Source organism: Macaca fascicularis, chromosome 6 (assembly GCF_037993035.2).
Source record: "Macaca fascicularis isolate 582-1 chromosome 6, T2T-MFA8v1.1".
NCBI lineage: Eukaryota > Metazoa > Chordata > Mammalia > Primates > Cercopithecidae > Macaca > Macaca fascicularis.
In genome coordinates this window covers 40,000,771-40,019,112 of record NC_088380.1, presented here as the reverse complement: position 1 = coordinate 40,019,112, position 18,342 = coordinate 40,000,771, and the positions used below count along the sequence as shown (strand labels likewise).

Here is an 18,342-nt window from a genome sequence, read left to right as displayed (position 1 = left end):
TGTCAATTTCTACTACATTTCAGGGACAATATACAGTTTATCAGTTTCTAAATTAAGCATCTATCTTATTACAATATAATATATTAACATGATTAATTTTAGTGTACCTTCTCACCTGAAGTAGGTAAATAACTGCTAGCTCTTATTTTTTGTCATCTGTTTCCAAGTGGTTTTAAAACATGTAATCATATATTTCATCAAAACATGGCATAACCTCACCCCATGGACTCAAAAACCAATGATTATTTTCAGAAGCACACAAAAGAAAACGCCTATGGCACAAGCCCTTAAACTGAATTGTGCAGATACTCAAGAATGGCATTTGGGAAACAAAACACTGAGCTCCCTTATCATCCATATCTCATTAGTGCATAAGGAAGAAATCAATTTGTAATGTGTATGCTCCTTTGAAGAATCGTAAGTGCCATGCACCTCAAAGTCTAGGTAAACTCTCAGTACAAAGGGAAAATATTATCCGGGTACCCTGTTCAAAATCAAAGGTTGTCCACTCTGTGTGAGACAATTGGAATGGAGAAAGCTACACAGAGAGGCTGGGTTGGTAGAAAAGATTTTGGAAAAAAAAAAAAAAAAAAAGACCACTTAGGTCAACAGCTCAAGATAAGGCAATTTTACAGTACCCTTCCTGCTGCTCCTCTTAAGAGTGATAACCACAGCCAGTTCATGGATAGATAATCTGTGAGGTGACACAGGGCCTCACACTTTAAAAAGACCCCATATTTTGTTCAATGCTCTGCTCTTGCATCTTGAAATTCTTAACGATTTTTGAGCAAGAGGCTCTGCAAATTCAGTAGCAGTCCTGGTGATATCATGTACATTTGTTTTATAAAAACAGGTCAATATGGAAACATCAGTCTAATGATGAACCATAAGTAATTGGATATTAGATAGTAAAAAGCACAGTAAAATCAAATACAGACAGGTATTTTATTTATAAACCTTCATATAGTCTGGTTTTATCTTAGGGTTGCATAGAACACAACTTTCAACATTCTTTCTAAGATGTTGGTTTTCCGATAACATATCTGCAGCACCAAAAGTGCTAAAGGATTATGGCAAAAGCCCCGTTGTCATCCTGAAACTGTATTTAATTGCTGCAGGAATTAAACAGGCTTTGACAACATTTTATTATGTCTGTAACCATTACAGTGAGCACTCTGGTCCGCTTTCCATTCCCTTTTTATAGATACAAACACTCGAACAAAAAAAGATTTCACTTTGTATTTTTGTGAAAAAAATACATAACAATAATTGATGGAAAGAGAGCAATACCTAACCAACAGCATCACCAGTGACAAAATGAGGGGATTCACTATTACACACAGAGAAGGTGGAGCTAAGTAACATGAGCATGAAAAATTTAATGAGAAAAAAGAATCATGACAGAACACATGAAATACACTGAATTAGGATCATATGATGTGCAGTGAAGATTGGGAATCTCCACATTCCTTGACTCATTGCGAAGTTTAATTCAAGATCATGAGAGGAACAGAAATGTTTAGGACCGTGCCAAGCACATACCTGCTTTTTAATACTTGGTGAGCATTTTCCCTCAAACTTCAACGCAGTCTCCTGGTAAATGAGGCTGGACGGGATGGACCTGCAAGAATCTTGAAGCAATAAAGGCAGTCTGCTATTTCTTTGGTCCTTTTCTTCTAGGCTCATATCAGAATCTCAGCTATTTAAATGTGACTATTTCACTCCAAAAAAAAAAAAAGAGAGAGAGAGAGAGAAAAAAAAAAAAACTAAGTCCAAGAAAAGACCAGGAAGACAAGTTTTGAAAGAAAGTTGTTCCTAAGGTCTGACTCAGCTTTTTCGTCTTCTGAGCCAGCCTCTTATTTTTAGGCTGCCTGGAATAGGGCTCCTTAAAAGAAGTTCACACCCCACTACATGCCTGGGAAACAAGTAACTCAAAAGGTGCAATTAAGATAGCCGGGAATCTTTGATGTTCCTTGGCTTGCGAAGCATCACCATGATCTCTACTTTCATCTTCACATGGTGTTCTCCCGATATGCATGTCCGTGTCCAAATTTCTTCTTTTTATAAGGACACAAGTCATAGAGAATTAGGGTCCACCCAGATGACCTCATTTTACATTGATTACCTCAGTAAAGACCCTATTATCTCCTAATAGGGTCACATCCCTGGCTACTAGGAATTAGGATGTTAGTGCATGAATTTGGATGGACACATCAATCCATAACAAAGGTCAGTATAAGGCCCTTCTGATTTACATTAACAAGAATAAGCATAGTAAACTGCCTTTGTAATGTGCTATAAGCCGAAAAACATTTATTAGTGGTTGCAGGTGTGTTTTTAGCAATAATATATGTTTGCAAAAGTAAGAGGACAGTAATGTCACTTTTAGTTTACACTGGGCTAATAGAATGGTGTGATAAATAGATTAATAATATGTTGGGTGTAAGAAATGAATATAAATTAGTGAAAACACTGAAGACATAAAACATCTGTTTACACAGTACTCATCCAGCATATTCTGAAAAGCCTGAGTTAATGCTTAATTTAGAAATTGATAAATCATATGTTGTCCCTGAAATTGAGTGCAAGTTGCTAACTGGGTCTTCCTATGCTTCCTATGTAGATGTATGCAGCATCTACATATCTACATGAAGAAAGATGAGGAAGACATTTTTATTTCATGCCTTCTATGTCTCATACTCAAAGGTTTTAGACTCTATTGACCAAAATATGAGGCAACTGACCTTCTGTTACAGAAGTGCTACTCAGTGATGGTACTATAAAAAAAAATTCTCTCCTTACCCCAATTTTGTTTCCTAAATACATGCAATGGAAGTGATGCAGTTTATCTTTTAAGGTATGGTCTCTTCACTCTGCTAGATGGAATGGGAAAGACAAAACTGCAACTCTCAATGATGAGCTTATGCTCCAGTGAAGTAGACAAAGGAATGTCTGTATGATTGTACAGAATTATTACATTTCCTTCTTGTTTTTGGTAATTTTCTACATTATGAGCCCCAGTTTCTAGAGATAGAATAAAAAGCTGATATACCCAACTTCCTTGTAGGTTGGTATAAGCGCATGGTCCTTGTGGTGTAGGTAGAAGCGCATGGTCTTTTTTCCACCAACCATTTGCACCTAAGCAATGATCAGGCAAATACTTAGAGTAAATGAGTCACTGCAGGACAGGGGGCAGAGGCACGTAGAATTCCAGGGTGTCAGGGGTGGAACTCCAGTTCAGAGTGTTATATGAGTGAGTGATACTGTCAGTACCATCATTGTGAGAAGACCACATAGTGTAGTTGGGAATTGTTATTGGTTAAATAGCCTCAGGATCTATATATTTCACCCTCCCGGGAATTTCAAAACCTACCTATAATGTTGAACAATTCCCATGCCTTCTGATACCAGTCAGAGTGCAGTCTGTTGTTTATGCCTGAGAACCTCTGAGAAATAAAGTGATCAATTGCAAAATGCCGCGTACTGTGAAAAAAAATAAATTGGCAAGAGAAAGAAGCGGTCCACAATCTGTTTTGCTCACAACTCCTCCAAGGAATTTTATCGTTTTAAATTTTAGATTCAGGTGGTATACTTGCAGCTTTATGGAAAAGACAAACCTAGATGGATATGTTGCATAATGCTGTCATTTGGACTTCTACTGAACCAGTCACACAAATAGTGAACATAGTACCCAGTAGGTAGTTTTTCAGCCCTTTCTCCTTTCCCTCCTCCCCACTTTTAGAGTCTCCAGTGTCTTATTGTTTCACTCTTTATGTTCGTGTGTCCCCAATATTTGCTCCCACTTATAAGTGAGAGCATGCAGCATTTGATTATCCATTTCTGCATTAATCCGCTTACAATAATGATCTCCAGCCATAACCATGTTGCTGCAAATGACATGATTTTGTTCTTTTTTTAAGGATGCAAAATATTCCATGCTGTTTATGTACCACATTTTCTTTATTCCATCCACTGTTGATAAACACGTAGGTTGATTCCATGTCTGGGCTATTGCAAATAGTGCTGTGATAAATATATGAGTTCAGGTATCTTTTTGATAGGATGATTTAATTTCCTTTAGGCATATACCCAAAAACTAGAACAAGACAAGGATGTCCATTCTCATCACTCCTATTCAATATAGTACTGGAAGTCCTGGCCAGAGTAATTAGGCAAGAGAAAGAAATAAAATGTTATCTATATAGGAAAAGAGGAAGTCAAGTTATCGCTGTTCATTGATGATATGATTTATATCTAGAAAATCCTAAATATTACTGCAAAAGACTCCTCGACCTAATAAATGACTTCAGTAAAGTTTCAGGACACAAAATCAATGTAAAAAAAATCAATAGCATTTTAATACATCAATAATATTCAAGGTAAGAGCAGAATCAAGAATGTAATCCCATTTACAGTAGCCACACACAAAATAAAAATACCTAGGAAAACATCTAACGAAGGAGGTGAAAAATCTGTGCAATGAGAACTACAAACTACTGTTGAAAGAAATTATAGATGACATAAAAAATAGGAAAGCATCCCATACTCCTAGATTGGAAGAATCAACATCATTGAAATATCCATACTGCTCAAAGCATTCTACAAATTCAATGCAATTTCTATCAAATTACCAATGTCATCTTTTCACAGAATTAGAAAAAACTATTCTAAAATTCATACGGAACAACAACAGCTAAAAAGAGCCCAAATAACCAAAGTAATCTTAAGCAACATGAGCAAAGGCAAAGGGTATCACATTGCCCAACTTTACACTACAAGGCTACAGTAACAAAAACAACATGGGATTGTTACAGAGACACATAGATGAATGGAACAGAATAGAGAACCCAGAAATAAATATGCACACCTACAACTAGGTGGTCTTCAACAAAGCTGACAAAAATAAACAATAGAGAAAAGACACCCTATTCAATAAATGGTGCTGGGAGAACTGGTTAACCATATGCAGAAGATTGAAACTGATCTTTAAGAAATCACTTTTATTTTATTTTTTATTTTTATTTTTTTGAGATAGAGTTTTGCTCTTGTTGCCCAGGCTGGAGTGCAATGGTGCGATTTGGCTCACCGCAACCTCTGCTTCCCAGGTTCAAGCAATTCTCCTGCCTCAGCCTCCCGAGTAGCTGGGATCATAGGCATGTGCCACCATGCCTGGCTAATTTTGTATTTTTAGTAGAGACAGTGTTTCTCCATGTTGGTCAGGCTGGTCTCAAACTCCTGACCTCAGGTGCTCCACCTGCCTGGGCCTCCCAGAATGCTGGGATTACAGGCGTGAGCCAACACACCCAGCTTAGATCACTTTTATACTTCTTTGTAACAAAGTGTTTATATGAATTAAATATTAATTTTTATTTCCTGTGACAACACAAAATGTCTAAATATTTATTTGTATTAAGTCATAATTTTATATATTATTAGTATACAACTAATCAAAACAATATAAAATATTCATTTGTATGTTTGTTAAATAACAGATACATATAATGTGCCTCTGAGTGAGATGAAGAGGATTTTGCTACTCTCCAGTAGTTTGCATGTAATGAATAAATAAAATATATTCTTAGAAACTCAGTAAGGGATGTCATTTTTTTCATTTTAATATCTATAAGCTTTGAGAAATCATGTTAATTGACATAAATAACTATATGGTAATTGAAAGAGTTGTATTATAGCAAATTCATTTATTTATTTGAATGTCTTTGAATTGCATGCCAAAAATGACACTGAAGGAAAACCTAATTCAATTCTCAGATGATATATTATAAAAATATTTGTTGATGATGGGCAACTATGGTATTCATGTTTTCAGTTTTTTTTTTTTGTTTTTTTTTTTTTTGAGACCGAGTCGCTCTGTCGCCCAGGCTGGAGTGCAGTGGTGCGATCTCGACTCACTACAAGCTCCACCTCCCAGGTTCACGCCATTCTCCTGCCTCAGCCTCCCAAGTAGCTGGGACTACAGGCACCCGCCACCACGCCTGGCTAATTTTTTGTATTTTTAGTATAGACGGGGTTTCACCGTGTTAGCCAGAATGGTCTCAATCTCCTGACCTCGTGAGCTGCCCGCCTCGGCCTCCCAAAGTGCTGGGACCGCAGGTTTTCAATTTCTATAATGGACATTTTAAGAAGTATCAAATGACTATTAATTCTATGGATTGCTCATTTCCATATTTAACCTAATAAGCTCAGAACACTTCTGAAAATCAAAAGGGAATGTTTTCATGTATTACATATTTACCAGTATAGCATTTCTCATAAAATACAATGTGTGTAAAATATATTTTAATTAAAATCTTGGTGCTTCAGCATTAGCACATTCTACTTACAAAAAATATTTTTCCTATTATTTAAGTTGGTGTATCAAATACTCATTGTCATTCCAAACATACAGGTTAGTCTTACTGCATTTTAGATAACGAATTATTTTTAATTGCAGAAAAGTGTTACTAAGTTGTCTATCTCAAGAATTCCCATAAAAAACACTAAGAAAGGAACTGTAGTATGTCATAAAAGATATATTACTAAAAGCAGTCAAGATTAGAGATGTAGAAATAATTTAATCAATTTATCAATTTTTATAAATTATAAAAACAAGATATTCTGTTTTACATGCTTAATTTATAATGCAGCCTCAGTAAGTAAAATTATTATTTATCATAGAGTATGATAAAAATATGTTACATCTTTAATAAACATGTGAGTACAATATGAAAGTTTAATGTTTGGTTTATGGGCATAAACAACTAAAAATTTATTATAAAAATCAGTAATAACTCCAATAATTGCATAAAACATCATGATAAAACTTTTCCTATGCACTAATATGTAATATTAGAACTATATATTTGTATATAATAATAGAACATAATAGAAAAATACATCCAGTCTCATGTAACTTCTTTTTTGTTAATAGAAGGTAGACAATATTAAATATTTTATGACATAAGATGAGCATTAATTATAATTAAAACAATACTTCAAGATATGATTTGACTAGGTCAGTTTTATTTACCTTATTGGTTAATATGCACTAATGCTAAAAGAAATTATATGTAAGTTTTATCCTTGGATTTTATCTATTGTATGTTGAAAATTTTGATAGTCTTCAAGAATATCTAGCTAGAGACTAACTATAAGAATTAGCATAATAACTAATGCTGCTTTAATACACTAAAGGTAATTTCTAAGATAAAACATTTTAGAGATGAATACAATATTAAGAATTTCTGAAGATAATTGCTTGACTTTAAATATGTTTTTAAAAATGTTGTGTGCATTCAACGTCTCTCTTTTATGCTATCTTACTTTTACTCTTGGTATCCTCTTTTAAGAATGATGCACTCTTTGATTTTTTTAAATGATTACTTATACCTGTCCACTCCACCATTTGATTAAATTCAAAACTTCCTAACAGAGCCAAAATGCCCTTCTGTCGATCCTATATTTCACCATTAAGATAAATATTTATAAGAGAAGAGGCCTGCAAGATGCATGTGTCTTGTTTAAATATTACAAAAAGCTTTCTTTTGTTTTTTTTTTTTTCTTGGCAACCAAGTGATTTTTTCATAAAACCTGGTATGATAAAATACATGGAAGTTAATTGAATTGATAGATTTCCTTAAATCTATCATTGCTAGAATATCCCTGGGAATATCTTCTACGGTTTGAATATGATTGTGTTAGAGTAAGTGGGTGAGGTAGTGAGCAATTTATCTACACAGAATAGTTGGAGAAAGGCTCACAGGCCAAGGCATGTGAAATGAAGCCTGACATACGAAAGGGGAGCTGAGATGCCAAAAGCTGGGTTGAAGAACATTTTAAGCAGAGGAAAAGTATATACGAAGGTCCTAAAGGATGAATGAACTTGGCTGGCTTAAAGATAAAAGACCAGTGTGGATGGACAGAAGCAACTGAGAAAGAGAATTGACTTTAGGTTGAGAAGGAATACAGAAGTAAGTACGCGAAAAAAAACAAAAGAAAAAAGTTTGCATTTAGGTTAAAATAAAAGAATTCATAGAAAAGTTTAAAGCATAAGAATTTTATAGTCTGAGTTACACTTTTAAAATGGATTAAAGACTTTAAGATATAACTCTGGCTCCAACATGGAGAATCCATTACACGAGGCAATAGAGGAAGCATTGTGAAAGTGTTACGTGAGAAATAATGATATATTATTAGGCAAGGGAGATGGGCAGAGGCAGAATTGAAATTCTAAAGACACATGCACACGTATGTTTATTGCGGCACTATTCACAATAGCAAAGACTTAGAATCAACCCAAATGTCCATCAGTGACAGACTGGATTAAGAAAATGTGGCACATATACACCATGGAATACTGTGCAGCCATAAAAAAAGGAGGAGTTTGTGTCCTTTGTAGGGACATGGATGCAGGTGGAAACCATCATTCTCAGCAAACTATCGCAAGAACGGAAAACCAAACACCGCATGTTCTCACTCATAGGTGGGAACTGAACAATGAGATCACTTGGACTCGGGAAGGGGAACATCACACACCGGGGCCTATCATGGGGAGGGGGGAAGGGGGAGGGATTGCATTGGGAGTTATACCTGATGTAAATGACGAGTTGATGGGTGCTGACGAGTTGATGGGTGCAGCACGCCAAGATGGCACAGTTATACATATGTAACAAACCTGCACGTTATCCACATGTACCCTAGAACTTAAAGTATAATAAAAAATAAAAAGAAATTCACTTTCGAGATATAGTCAACAGGATTTGCAGATGAACTGAATTTTCTTCCCCCCCCCCCCACCTTTTTTTTCCTTTTGTTTTGTTTTGTTTTGTTTTGTTTTGTTTTGTTTTTTGAGATGGAGTTTCGCTCTTGTTGCCCAGGCTGCGGTGCAATGGCACGATCTCAGCTCACCACAACCTCCGCCTCCTGGGTTCAAGCGATTCTCCTGCCTCAGCCTTCCAAGTAGCTGGGATTACAGGCATGTGCCACCATGCCTGGCTAATTGTGTATTTTTAGTAGAAATGGGGTTTTTCCATGTTGGTCAGGCTGGTCTTGAACTCCCGACCTCAGGTGATCCGCCCACCTCGGCCTCCCAAAGTGCTGGGATTACAGGCTTGAGCCACCATGCCCAGCCAGAACTGAATTTTCAAAGTATCAAAGAGAGAGAAATAGTGATGGGTACTCTGGAATCTGGATTAATGTCATGGCCATTTATTGAGATGAAAACTCCTGGAGAATGAAAATTCATAAGGAGGAATTTAATTTGAGTATGCTAATTTGCTATGAAATTAGTATCGATTAAATACCTTATTAAAAATAGATCTCGGTCAGGGCACAGTGGCTCACGCCTGTAATCCCAGCACTTTAGGAGGCTGAGGCGAGTGGATCACGAGGTCAGGAGACCGAGACCATCCTGGCTAACACAGTGAAACCCCGTCTCTACTAAAAATACAAAAAAATTAGCCGGGCGTGGTTGTGGGTGCCTGTAGTCCCAGCTACTCAGGAGGCTGAGGCAGGAGAATGGTGTGAACCTGAGAGGCAGAGCTTGCAGTGAGCCGAGATCATGCCACTGCACTCCAGCCTGGGTTAAGTGAGAGAGTCCGTCTCAAAAACAACAACAACAACAACAAAAAACTCTCATACTGAATTAATAAAAAACTCAAAAGTTTAAGAAATATACCTAAATCAAAATAGTAATAAAATGTTAAAATAAATAGATGGATTCAAATCCATCTGAGAAACTCAAATAGGAACAGTGCAGTACTATTAAATATTAACACAGAATCCAAAGTAAGAGTCATCAAATTAGTGGCTATATTGCATTGACATGTTCCACTATGAGTTTTTTTGCACCTATACTTGTAATATACACTTCCTAAAAACTATTAATCAAGGACACAAAAAGTACATATAAAATAATTTGTAATATTATATTATTAACTATAAATTTAACTTTGTTGTCCACATTTTTAATATGGATATGGAGAAAAATATTGGCATATGGAAAAAAATATACACACTGAATCACAAAGAATATCTCAAAAAATCATAAAATGCCACATTTACAAGTATCTATTTTCCTACAAATACATACAAAATATATTTCAGTTAAAAATAAATAACAAAAGCACAATCACTAAATCTCATTCACCACTATACATACTTTACAATTTAGAAATTAAAAGTATTCCATAGTAACTTTTAGATTAAAAAGATAATAAGCAAATCAAATTATAGACTATGATGGAATAATTAAGTATTTCGTAGTAACAGAGGTATTTCTATTAAAATAAATGGGGAATAAGGATTCTTGTAAATAGTATTAGTAATATTGTTTTAGAAGTTCTAGCTGTAAGGCATGAAAAAAAGTCAACATTATAGCTTGTGTAAAGAATAAAATAATTTAGTGTGGAACAAATAAGTTTCTTTTAGACATTTTTGGAAAGGCTTTCTATTTCAAAAATAAATAAATTTTAAATATATATATGTATGCATGTCTACATGCACACACAATAAAATTGGATCTCCCTTTACAACTACATTAAAATAAACTAAAAATGGCTAAATATTAAAATTTTAAGCCAAATTAAATCCCCCAACACTAAAAATTATACAAAAAGTTATACACTTGACTACATATAAAGTCAAAATTGTTTTAGTGTTAAAAAATTAGAAGCTACTTTAAAAGACAAACTAGTGAAATATTCAAAACTCATATAATAATTTTTGGCATACTTATTCTTTGTTAAAAAATAATTATTTTAAATATCTATTAGCCAAAAGGATAGAACATGCGGATTCAGTTAAATAAATTACAGCATAAAACAGAAGAAATAAAACTGGTCGTTAAACAAGGAAACATATTTAATCTCACAAGTAATCAAATAAATTCATAATAAAATACTGACATATCAGATTTTGGCCTATCAAATTTTCAAAGAACAAAATGGTGAAGAAACTGTGAACCTGAATTCTGATTAAATGCTGCCAAGAGTGTAAATTGATGAATCCTTTTAGGGAGGTAATTTTCTATTATGTATCAAGATTTTTAAAATACTTAATGTGAATTTGATAACATATTTTTACTTCTAGTAATCCCTCATTAAGAAATTATTACTGATATGGACAATAGAAATCTATGCAATGATGTTCATATGGGGAAACATTTGTGGTATAGGTGAAAACAAAGGATACTTAACTTACAGGAATATCTCACTTTATGGTACTTCACTTTATTGCACTTCATAGATGCTGCATTTTTTGCAAACTGGTTTGTGGCAAGTCTGCACTAAGCAATTTTATCAGTCTATCAGTGTCATTTCCCAATGCTACACAGAGACGGCATTTGTACATTCTGGATCTCTGTGTCACATTTTGATAATTCTCACAATGTTTCAAGCTTAATTATTATTATATCTATCATAGTGATCTGTAATCAGTGATCTTAAACTTTCTATTGTAATTGTTTGGGGGCACTACAAACCACTCCCATATAAGACAGCAAAATTAATTAATACATGTACGTGTTCTTACTGCTCCACAGGCCAGTCATTCCCCTATCTATATGCTTCACCAAGATCCTTCCTATTCCCTGAGATACGACAGTATTTAAATTAGGCCAAATAATAATCCTACAATGGCCTCTAAGTGTTCAAGTGAAAGGAAGAGTCACGTATCTCTTACTTTAAGTAAAAAGCTATAAATGATTAAGTGTAATGAGGAAGACATGTCAAAAGCCAAGATAGGCTGTAAGCCGGGCCTCTTGCTCCAAACAGTTAGCCAAGCTGTGAATACAAATCAAAAGTTATTGGCAGAAATTTAAAGTGCTACTTCAATGAACACACAAATGATAAGAAAGTGAAACAGCCTTATTACTGACATGCAGAAAGTTTCAGTGGTCTTGACAGAAGATCAAGCCAATTATAACATTCTCTTGAAACGAAGCCTAACCCAGTGCAAACTCTCAATTCAGTGAAAGCCTAGAGATAGATGTGAGGAAGCTGTAGAAGAAAGTTGGAAGCTAGCAGAAGTTGGTTGATGAAATTTAAGGAAGGAAGCCATCTCCATAACATCAAAGCACAAGATGAAGCAGCAATGCTGATGGAGAAGCTACAGCAACTTATTCAGACGATCTAGCTAAGATAAATGATGAAGATGAATGCACTAAACAACAGATTCTCAATGTAGAAGAAATAGCCCTATACTGGAAGATTTCATCTAGGTCTGTAGTAGGGAGAAGTGAATGCCTGTCTTGAAAGCTTCTAAAAACAGTTTGACTCTCTTTTTAAGGGCTAATGCTCCTGATGACTTTAAGTTGAAGCCAATGGTCGTTTACTATTCAAAAAATCCTAGAACCCTTAAGAATTATGCTAAATCTACTCTGCCTGTGTTCTATAAGTGGATCAATAAAGCTTAAAAGATAGCACATCTATCTATAGCGCAGTTCACTGAATATTTTAAGCCCACTATTGAGACTTGCTGATAAGAAAAATGCCCCTCCCTCCCCTCCCCCACCGGGCGACCGCTGCGAGACGGGCTTGGCCTGGGGCCCAGGCTCCGGCCCCGGGCGGTACGTGGGGAGCAATCTGTGTGGGGGGAGCGGCCTGGAAGGGTGGCAGCTGCGTGTGCAGTACTATGGGGGCGGCGGGGCCTCTGGGCGCCCCTTCTCTGCCTCCTAACCTCGCCTCTGTGCTTCCCTCTCGCCCGCCCTGTTCCTCCTCCCATCCCGCAGCTCCGTGCCCGGGGCCCTGCCTGCAGAGGAGACAGGTATATGCTGGTCACTTTCGAAGAGCCGCCCTATGCTATCAAGGCTGAATGGAAAGAAAACCATGCGGGCGAGGTGGCGGGCGCCTGTAGTCTCAGCTACTCGGGAGGCTGAGGCAGGAGAATGGCGTGAACCCGGGAGGCGGAGCTTGCAGTGAGCTGAGATCTGGCCACTGCACTCCAGCCTGGGCGACAGAGTGAGACTCCGTCTCAATTAAAAAAAAAGGAAAACCATGCAACGTTTATGAATGAACTGAAAAACCTTCAGGCTGAAGGACTTACGACTCTTGGCCAATCCCTAAGGACAGCTTTTGATTTATTAAATTTAAATAGATTAGTAACTGGCATAGACAACTATGGGCAGAGAAGAACCCCTTTTTTCTTGAAGTCAGAAATAATTATCACAGTTATTGATGGGAGCAAGTTGACCATCACCAGTGGAGTCCAGGATGAGCTTCATTTACCTCTTAATTCTCCTTTGCCTGGAAGTGAATCGACCAAGGAACCTTTTCATTGGGATCAGAGACTCTGTGCATTAGTGTTGGCGGTTGCCCGGCACCATGTCAGTAGAATCAGAACATTTGACAGGTGTGCCTTTAGATGACTATGCAATCACACCAATATGTGAAGTGACAGGCAGCCATTCATATTTTGTGTGTTCTCCAAGAACACTTAATCAGTGTCTAGAGTCCTTGGTGCAGAAAGTACAAAGTGGGGTGGTAATAAACTTTGAAAAAGCAGGACCAGATCCTTCCCCTGTAGAAGATGGGCAGCCAGATATTTCAAGGCCTTTTGGATCTCAGCCTTGGCATAGCTGTCACAAACTTGTATATGTCACACCAAATCCTAAAACTGGGATTCCTATAGGTCATTGGCCTGTTCCAGAGTCTTTTTGGCCAGATCAAAATTCTCCAGCACTACCACCTCATACATCTCATCCTGTAGTGAAGTTTTCCTGTACAAGCTGTGAACCAATGGTTATTGATAAACTTCCTTGTGACAAATATGAGTTGTAACCTTCACCACTGACTAAATTTATCCTGGAAAGGAAATCTCCTCAAACATGTTGGCAGGTGTATGTGAGCAATAGTGCAAAATATAGTGAACTTGGTCATCCTTTTTTTTTTTTTTTTTTTTGAGACGGAGTCTCGCTCTGTCGCCCAGGCTGGAGTGCAGTGGCCGGATCTCAGCTCACTGCAAGCTCTGCCTCCCGGGTTTTTACGCCATTCTCCTGCCTCAGCCTCCCGAGTAGCCGGGACTACAGGCGCCCGCCACCTCGCCCGGCTAGTTTTTTGTATTTTTTTTAGTAGAGACGGGGTTTCACCGTGTTAGCCAGGATGGTCTCGAACTCCTGACCTCGTGATCCGCCCATCTCGGCCTCCCAAAGTGCTGGGATTACAGGCTTGAGCCACCGCGCCCGGCGGTCATCCTTTTGGTTCCTTGAAAGCCAGTACAGCACTGAACTGTGTCAACTTATTTGTGATGGCTTACAATTATCCAGTCCTTCTTCCCCTCTTAGATGACTTGTTTAAAATGTGTAAGGCAAAACCAACATTGAAGTGGAGACAGTCATTTGAAAGTTCTTTGAAGACAATGCCTCCTTACTATCTCGGGCCCTTGAAGAAAGCTGTTAGTATTATGGGAGCACCTAACCTAATAGCAGACAGTATGGAATACGGACTTAGTTACAGTGTCATTTCACACCTCAAAAAACTGAGTCAACAAGCCAAAATAGAATCTGATCGAGTCACTGGATCTGTAGGCAAAAATGGTAGTACAGGAAACTGGAATAAAACTCCGGAGCTGATCACATGGTTTATCAATGGCATATAGGGAAGATTTTCAACAACTCCTCCAGGGAATTTCAGAGGATGTCCCTCACAGACTGCTAGACCTTAATATGAAGGAATACATTGGGTTCCAAGTCGCTTTGCTGAATAAGGATTTGAAGCCACAGACATTTAGAAATGCTTATGACATACCAAGATGAAATCTTTTGGATCACTTAACAAGAATGAGATCTAATCTTTTGAAGCACACTTGCAGATTTCTTAAAGGACAGGATGAAGATCAGTGCACAGTGTTCCTATAGCACAAATGGGGAACTACCAGAAATACCTCAAGCAAGTACCTTCTCCACTAAGAGAAATTAATCCTGATCAGCCACAAAGGTTGCATACATTTGGCAACCCCTTTAAGCTGGATAATAAGGGTATGATGATAGATGAAGCAGATGAATTTGTGGCTGGACCTCAAAATAAACATAAACGACCTGGAGAACCAAATATGCAAGGGATCCCTAAAAGACATTGGTGTATGTCTCCACTACTAAAAGGGAGACAGCAGAATCCTGTTGTAAGCAATCATGTAGGGGGAAAAGGACCACCTGTACCTATAACTCAAGCACAGCCAGATCTTATTAAACCTCTTCCTCTTCATAAAATTTCAGAAATTGTTGCGGGAAGTCAGGGACCCCGAACAGAGGGACTGGCTGAAGCTATGGCAGAAGAACATAAATTGTGAAGATTTCATGGACATTTATTAGTTTCCCAAATTAATACTTTTATAATTTCTTATGCCTGTCTTTACTGCAATCTCTGAACATAAATTGTGAAGATTTCATGGACACTTATCACTTCCCCAATGAATATCCTTGTGATTTCCTATGCCTGTCTTTACTTTAATCTCTTAATCCCGTAATCTTCTTCATAAACTGAGGAGGACGAATGTCGCCTCAGGACCCTGTGATTGTGTCAACTGCACAAATTGTTTGTAGAGCATGTGTGTTCGAACAATATGAAATCTGGGCATCTTGAAAAAAGATCAGGATAACAGCAATGTTCAGGGAACATCAGAGATAAGATTTCTGGCTGCCAGTGAGCCGGACAGAACAGAGCCATATTTCTCCTCTTTCAAAAGCAAATAGGAGAAATATCGCTGAATTCTTTTTCTCAGCAAGGAACATCCCTGAGAAAGAGAATGCGCCCTGAGGATAGGCCTATGAACAACCCCCTCAAGTCGTGCTGTCTTTTATGGTCGAAGCCGAAGGGTTGAATTAAGCCCCGGTCTCCTGTAGCTCTCCCAGGTATATTAGGATGAGGAAAATTCCCGCCTAATAAATTTTGGTCAGACAGGTTGTCTGCTCTCAAACCCTGTTTCCTGATAAGATGTTATCAATGACAATGTGTGCCCAAAACTTCATTAGCAATTTTAATTTCGCCCCATCCTGTGGTCCTGTGATCTCGCCCTGCCTCCATTTGTTTTGTGATATTTTATTACCTTGTGAAGTATGTGATCTCTGTGATCCACACCCTATTCGTGCACTCCCTCCCCTTTTGAAAATTGCTAATAAAACTCGCTGGTTTTACAGCTCGGGGAACATCACGAATCCTGCCGACATGTGATGTCTCCCCCGGACACCCAGCTTTAAATTTCTTTCTCTTGTGCTCTTTCTCTTTATTTCTCAAACCAGCCAAGACATTTAGGAAATAGAAAAGAACTCATGTAACCATTGGGAGCAGGTTCTCCTGACAAGAAACCACTAAGGATTTGATAGTACATGATGTGGTTGAAAATCATGTTGCAGACCAACTTTCATCAGACATTACACCAAATGCTATGGATACTGAATTTTCAACATATTCTCCAGTCAGTTTACTGGAATGGCTAACCAATCATACAGAGGCAGGCTCTTGGTCATGACCATTTAGGAACCAATGACCTCACTGTTGGTGGATTTTTAGAAAATTATGAGGAGCCAAGAGATAAAGAACAATGTGCTGAAAAGAACATACCAGCATCTTCACTCAACAAAGGAAAGAAAGTGATGCATTGCAAAAGCCGTGAAGAGGTCAATACCAAACTAAAAGCACAACTAATGAAAGAGATCCGAAAGCCAGGGAGAAAATATGAAAGAATCTTCACTTTACTGAAGCATGTGCAAGGCAGTTTACAAACAAGACTAATATTTTTACAAAATGTCATTAAAGAAGCATCAAGGTTAAAAAATGAATGCTAATAGAACAACTGTAGAACTTCGTGGATGAAACTCATCAAAGAGCCAATCGGATCAACCATATTAACAACAATTAAAAGAAAATAGAATGTGGCCACTTATTTCACTATCTTCTTCAAATACAAAGTAAATACAAGACTGTTGTGATCTTGCATTCATTTTATGGCGTGCATTGTTGACTATTTGAAATACTAAAAGCAAATCTACAGATCCTTTTCCCATCATTTTACAGTGACCTTTTCTTCATTTTGGTTTATTTTTGTAATGTGAAAAGCACCATTCTAAAAAACATTTTTATTTAACAAACTAAAAATATTCCTCCAAAAAAAAGAAAGATGCCTTATGAAATATTAATGCTCATTGGCAATGCACCTATTCACCCAAGAGCTCTGATAGACATGTACAAGGAGAGTAGTGTTATTTTCATGCCTGCTAAAACAACATCCATTCTTCAGCCCACGGATCAAGGAGTAATTCATCTTTCAAATCTCATTATTTAAGAAATACATTTGTAAGGCTATTGCTTCCACATATAGTGATTCTTCTGATAGATCTGGGCAAAGTAAATTCAAAACCTCTGGAAAGGATTCACCAGTCTAGATGCCATTAACATTTGTGATTCATGGGCGGAGGTGAAAGTATCTCTCACAGGAGTTTGGAAGAAGTTGATTCTAACCCTCTTGGGTGACTTTGAGGAGTTCAAGACTTCAGAGGAAGAAGCAACTGCAGAGATAGGAGAAATAGCAAGAGATCTAGAATTCTAAGTAAAGCCTGAAGATGTGACAATTCCTACAAGCTCATAATCAAATTTGGAAGGATGAGAAGCTTCTTTTTACGGATAAGCCAAGAAAATGGTTTCTTGAGATGGAATCTATACTTGGTGAAGATGAGTTGAACATTGTTAAAATTACAAGAAAGGATTTAGAATATGATATAAATTTATGTGTATATATGTGTATATACACATATATATGTATAATATAAACTTAATTGATCAAGCAGCAACGGGGTTAGAGAGGATTGACTCTAATTTTGAAAGAAGTTCTACTTCTTTCAAACAAACAGCATCGCATGCTACAGAGAAATCTTTTGTGAAAGGAAGAGTCAATCACTGTGGCAAACTTTATTGTTCTCTTATTTTAAGAAATTGCCATAGCCACCCCACCCTTTAGCAACCATCACTCTGACTAGTCAGCATCCATGAACTTCAAGGCAAGACTCTTCACCACCAAAAATTTACAACTCTCTCAAGGCTCAGACGATCATTAATTAGCATTTTTAGCAATAAAGTATTTTTTAAGGTTTCCACATTTTTTTACACATAATGCTATTGCATACTTACTAGACTACAAGATAGTGTAAACATAACTTTTATATGCACTGTGAAACCAAAACATTTGTGTGACTCACTTTATTGCAATATTCGCTTTATTGCAGTGGTCTGGAACTGAACCTGAAATAACTCTTAGGTAGGTATACATAAAACATAATTCTTAAAAAACGTTGTGTTTATAAATATGTTAGAAGATAATAATATTAAATATATTTAAAATGTAATGTATTTTTGGTGG

The 18,342-nt window shown here is 37.0% G+C and overlaps 1 pseudogene; it reads left to right on the top strand.

Annotated features, from left to right (window-relative positions):
• The first annotated feature begins 12,987 nt into the window (after positions 1-12,987).
• On the top strand, positions 12,988-16,995 carry LOC102139141 (integrator complex subunit 6-like; annotated as a pseudogene).
• The last annotated feature ends 1,347 nt before the right edge of the window (positions 16,996-18,342 follow it).